The sequence below is a fragment of the Vigna radiata genome, chromosome 4 (genome assembly GCF_000741045.1).
Source record: "Vigna radiata var. radiata cultivar VC1973A chromosome 4, Vradiata_ver6, whole genome shotgun sequence".
NCBI lineage: Eukaryota > Viridiplantae > Streptophyta > Magnoliopsida > Fabales > Fabaceae > Vigna > Vigna radiata.
Window position 1 is genome coordinate 1,026,545 of NC_028354.1, and position 6,017 is coordinate 1,032,561.

The 6,017-nt window shown below is 37.7% G+C and overlaps 1 pseudogene; it reads left to right on the plus strand.

The window, feature by feature from the left end:
* Positions 1 to 5: 5 nt before the first annotated feature.
* The window catches only part of LOC111241470, a 63,866-nt pseudogene continuing 57,854 nt past the window's right edge, over positions 6 to 6,017 (plus strand).

Below are 6,017 nucleotides of genomic sequence, written 5' to 3' on the forward strand. Positions count from 1 at the left end.
GGAAGATGAATGGCGGTCGGAGCAATGCAACGGTGCGGCACAATGGTGGAAGAAAATCGCAACTCAATCGCGGCGGAGATGAGGACGAAGGAAGGTTTTCAGGTTCAGGTTCGCGTGAAGAAGAAAACTGTTCAGACTTTTTGTTTTTTAGCATTCAGAAGGGAATCTGCCGCGATTCTACACTTAACCGCGGCATATTCCCCCTTTATGTCGCGGTTCTACACTTAACCGCGGCCTATTCCTTTAAAAAAAATTATCCAGCATGGCATTTTTGAATATTTATTTAACTTATATGCCGCGGTTGGGCGCTGAACCGCGGCATATGCTTTGAAAAATTATAAAATTTTACTCTGACCAGGGAATAGGCCGCGGTTGTCCAGGGAACCGCTGCCTATTCCCTAACGTTCAGAATCCCCCCAACTGCTCCCAACTGCCATTTGGGGAATGTCAGCAGGTTGCAGGGGGAATAGGCCGCGGTTCTCTGACCAACCGCGGCCTATTCCCCCTGGCACCTGCTGACATTCTCCATCAGTCAGCCCCTGCAATAAATTGACAGGGGAATAGGTCGCGGTTAACTGGGGAACCGCGGCCTATTCCCCCTGTAAATTTATTACAGGGGCTGAAACTTGGGGAATGTCAGCAGGTTGCAGGGGGAATAGGCCGCGGTTCTCTGACCAACCGCGGCCTATTCCCCCTGCAACCTGCTGACATTCCCCATCAGTCAGTCTGCAATAAATTTACAGGGGGAATAGGCTGCGGTTCCCTAGTTAACCGCGGCCTATTCCCCCTGCATTAAATTTTTTTTCTGACGTGGCGTCAAAGGGGTTGGTTCACTGGGGTATATGCCGCGGTTAAGTGGGGAACCGCGGCATATAAGTTAGTTTTATTTACAAAACTGCCACCGCGCAGCATTATGCTGCGGTTTCGGATGAACCGTGGCATAATGTGCGCTGTATATTGCTCTTTTTTTACTAGTGATCAGAAGTAACAGAACCTCACAGATGCACACTAACAGTGTTTCTCTCAAGTGTCTAAGGTAAACAATGTCAACTCAATGCACTCAAGAAAGCAAACACAAACAGACTTGGCAAGCCTCTAATATCAACACTCAAAACATATATGCATGTTCAAATCAAAAGGTCTTTTATGGGTGAAATGGGTCTAAGGACAAGGGAGGATAACATATGGATGAGAAGCTATAAACTAAAAGAAATATAGGAGCAATGGGGAACAAGTGAAACACAATCAAATCACACCCACAACCCTCTAATTCAATCCTCTTCTCGACTTCATCATTCACACAATATTTTTTTTAATTTTTCACATTTTTCTGTATTTTTTTTTTCTCTTTTTTTTTCATCTTGTCTCTTTTCTTTTCTCACTTTTTAGAACACAACTCTAAGACACAAGATACACAACATATTTACAAAAACAAAACCAAGAAGAGGAACCAACTAGCCAATTCATCAGAATCCCCAGGTGTTAGCAAAATGATGACGATGAAGTTTTGATGATGCCCAAATCAAGTCAAGATTTATCAAGATTCATGAAGATCCTTTGAAGACTTATTTTTTTTTATGAAAAGCTTTTGTAATAATTGTAGTTTAATTGTTTAGGACTTTGATTTGTAGTAGGTTTTGATTCTTTTACCTTTCTATTTTGTATTTGTTGTTTAGAATCAAAACTTCCCCGTTTTAATCGATTAATCCCTGATATAATCGATTAAAATCGCTGCAGAAGCCAAAACCCAATCAGCTTTGGAATAATCGATTAAAGCAAGTTTTAATCGATTAATTAATCGATTAATCCTGAGAATAATCGACTAATACTAGCCGTTGAAGGTTTCTAATTTGAAAAACTAGCCGTTGTACTTATTTTAATCGATTAACACTAATATTAATCGATTAAATGCGTTAGATGGCCAGTTTCGTAGAATGGAAGAGTTTTTGCTTAAGTCTATTTATAGGCTCTCTTTATCCATCAACAGAAACTCTTCCCTTGTGCTAAAACACTCAGAACTCTTTGAGAAGTGTGTGCTCTTGCTCGGCTTGTGAAACTCTTGTCTGTGGAGCTGGTGAAGTGNTCTCGTTAATTAAATCAATCTCTTTTGCATGTTCATATTTTATTCTCATACCCAATTAATTAATTTTTATTTTCAAGTCTTATGATCTTAATTCACACGAACGATAAGGCCTTTCGAGTCTCTTGGGAAAACGATACTTGGACTTACCATTTATTATTACTTGATACGATTTGGTACGCTTGCCAATCCGTTAACACACACAATTTGACCCATTTCACCCATAAAAGACCTTTTGATTTTAACATGCATATATGTTTTGAGTGTTGATATTAGAGGCTTGCCAAGTCTGTTTGTGTTTGCTTTCTTGAGTGCATTGATTTGACATTGTTTACCCTAGGCACTTGAGAGAAACACTGATAGTGTGCATCTGTGAGGTTCTGTTACTTTTGATTTTTCTCTCGAGTTGAATGATCATTTTGCCATGTCTTGAATTGCCTGGATGACTTCATGAGTATCTGCTTTCATTGATTTTGTGTTGTATACTGTCCACTTCCTTTCATCGTCCAGATTTCTTGAGAATTATGTAATTATGTTTGTTTCTTTCCTCGTGAGTCTTTGTTTTCTGTGTGTCGAGTCTGTGTCACTTCCCTGATGCCTTTTGAACTGTTCCCTGATTTTCGTCTTGATTTTGCCCAGGAGTGCAAAAGACTAAGTGTGGCCTATTTTGATGACTCGATATTTTATTGATTTCACTTAGTTTATTGTGCTAGATTTAATCAGGGAATTGTGTTTAATTGTCCGGTATTTTCCCATTTTTCCTAATTATGCTTAATTTGGTCGAAAATTCTAATTTTAATTAATTTGAATTTTCTGAGCTAATTATTTGCATTATTATTTTCATGGAAAATTTTGGACAAAAAATTTTGGAGCATTAGGATGGAGACAAATTAATTCAAGACTCCCCAATTAGACATTTAAAATTTAGTTACATTGTAAATTAATTGTTTACACTTTTTGGACAAGCTTGTGCACAATGGGCCATTGTTGGCAAAAATATGAGGGCCCAAAATTGTAGGACACTTGGCACCCTAGGGTTTTAGGATGGACCCCACCCTCGCTTTAGATGACACTCACTGTGCCTACCAAAATCATCCAGCCGCCACTTTCAAAAATATATTTTCTGCTAGAACGTTCTTTTGGAAAGGAATTTCTTGCTTGAACCATGTTTCAATTATTAGATTTTGGGTGAATGAAGAAGCTGAATCTTATTTTCCTTTTCTCTCTTTATGTTTTCAATTAGAAAAGTGTGCAGGATTGGGTTCACGGTTAGGAGCAGAGTTTTTATCTAGCAATTGTATTTGCTACAAGGTTTGGAGCATTGGAGAAATGATAGAACACTCATTTTTTTTAAGAGCCATGAAGACAAAGCTAAAAAGGGGTCAAATTGTGTCGCGCCCCATACAAATTTGATTGCATATTAGAAATGCAGTATAGCTAGGGAATGACCCCTAGGTTGTCTCCCAAAGACCAATTTTGCGGTTCGAGAATCGAGTCTAACACGAAGGGAGGGAGGGGTTTGAAAAGGTTTTGCAAAAATTAAAGAACTCAATAAAGACACATATGCAAACAAACTAATTTAAGCTACCATGGTAATTAAACTAACACTAATAAAAACTTTAGACAACATTCAAACAAAATAAAATAAAATACTAGACACCAACACTATTAGACACAACTATCTAACAAAGTTAAATTAATTTAAATGCAAAACTAAATTAAAAAATAATTAAAAACAACTCAACCTACAATCAAAACTAATTTAAAGCTAAAGACTAAACAACATATATTTTTTCTACCAATTCAAATGACACATGCACCTTCTAAAGAAAATTAAATTGAAAATGGCCTAATAGTTGACCTCTTGGTCGTGAAGGTGCTGCTTCCAAATTAAACAAACCCATTTAATTTTCTTCAATTAAGAATACCAAGAATGGCATAAGGGTGCTCCAGCCGAGACCCAATTTCAGAACTTGAATGAATATTTTTTTCTCCACCTCACAATCGTGCACCATCACCCAATGCCATCTAATATACTTTCATTTTTCAAAGTCAAATGAACCAAGAAACATCCCATCACCAAACCCCACAACCAAGAACCGTGTTCTCTTTCTTCAATTAAAAGCAATGCATCTTATTAATAAAACAAAGAAATTGGAAGTATATTTTCTCTCACCAGCGTGTTCACCCATCCAAGTCAAGCTATCACTTCAATTAAAAGGTGGAAAAGGTCTTGCTTTTTCCGCAACAGCAGTAGCAAGCAACGGAATCTCCTCATAATGTTACACCTCTTCTTTCCAAACCAATTACAAGTGTTACTTTTCAAGGCAAAGAAATGAACCAAAGTTTGGTAGGTGATGTGACCATCCAGCTTTTCCTACAAGAAAGGGAAGTAATTGCTTCTTCATTCAAAATGTGGGGCCATGAATTCCTAATCTATTTCCCAAATACCCATTCAAAAGTTAACCATCTTCATTCTACCTAAACATTGCATGTGACAGCCATCCCATCTACCCTTCACCAACTCACGGTACTTCTCCTCAATCAAAGCAATTAAAGTGGAAGAAATGCAACATGGCAAATAGGTGTCAGCTCCAGCTCTTCCATTTGATTCCAGCCACTGCTTCCCATAAAAAAAAATGTTGCAAGGCAATGCTCCTCTCAGCTTCTAGACGTGCTAGACCATAAGCATTTGAAAGCTAATTCCTAAAATGCAATGACCAAGTCCACATGATTGGACCATTACAGCAACTCAAAGGAAAACAACCACCCAAATACCAAATAAAATATAAAAAACTAGATGCCTTACAAAAGCCAAAGCTGACGTGACTACTCTTCATTTTTCAGTAGAAGAAATTCCCAAACATCAATCATGGTACTTTGCATTCAATGAGAAAAGAGAAAACATCACTATCTTTGCATCATTTCCGTTCCAGCAAAGACATGATGTATGCCTTCAATCAAAAGTTCATTAAAAGCAAAAATTAAAAGTGAATATCCTTCATTCATTCAACTATTCAAGAACCATGTACAAGTGAAGCAGCAAAGTTCCAGACCGTGAGCTCTCTCGGCAAAGAGAGTTTTCAGCCAACAACTCTCAAAATTCAAAAGCAAGTGGCGGCTCCCTTATCCCTAGGTCCAAGGATGTCTCAAAAAATGGGTGGGGTCCACCTACAATAAAACCCTAGATGCCATATCATGTTTTTTTTTACTATTGGGCTTAGTCTAAATTACCAAAAAATTAGCCCCACATTACAAAAATTCATCTATAAAATCTAAACTACTAAACTACGCTAGATTAATTCTAAATTGCTTTGTGGAGAGTCTTCACTTAATTGGTTCCCTTCCAAAAGTCTCACAGTGTGATTCCAAAATTGCCCTAAAAATAAAAATAGGAATAACTAAGCTCAATTAATTCAAATTAATTAAAATAAAAATTATTGGTCTAATTAAGACCAAATGGTGAAAATGAAACAATAACTAAGAATTAAGCACAATTCATCAACATAATTAGGCGCGAAAAACTAAGTGAATGGTGTAAAATATTGATTCATCAAAATAGACCATACTTAGTCTTTTGCACTCCTGGGCAAAATCAAGACGCAAAACAGGGACAGATCTGAGGACATCAGGAAGGTGACAGACTCAACATACAGACAACTAAGACTCATAAGGACAGGAACAGAATCACACAGTTCTCAAGAAATCTAGACAATGAAAAGAAGTGGACATTATCCAACACAGAATCCAGGAAAGCAGATACTCATGTAATCATTCAGGCAGTTCAAAGCATGACAAAATGATCATTCAGTTCAAGAGATGAATCCACTAGTGCAGCGAGGGGATTTTACCGCGGTTATTTTTCACTATAGGTCGCGGTTTACGAACCGCGGTATATTTTACCGCGGTAGTAAGTCAAAGACTTTAGGCCGCGGTT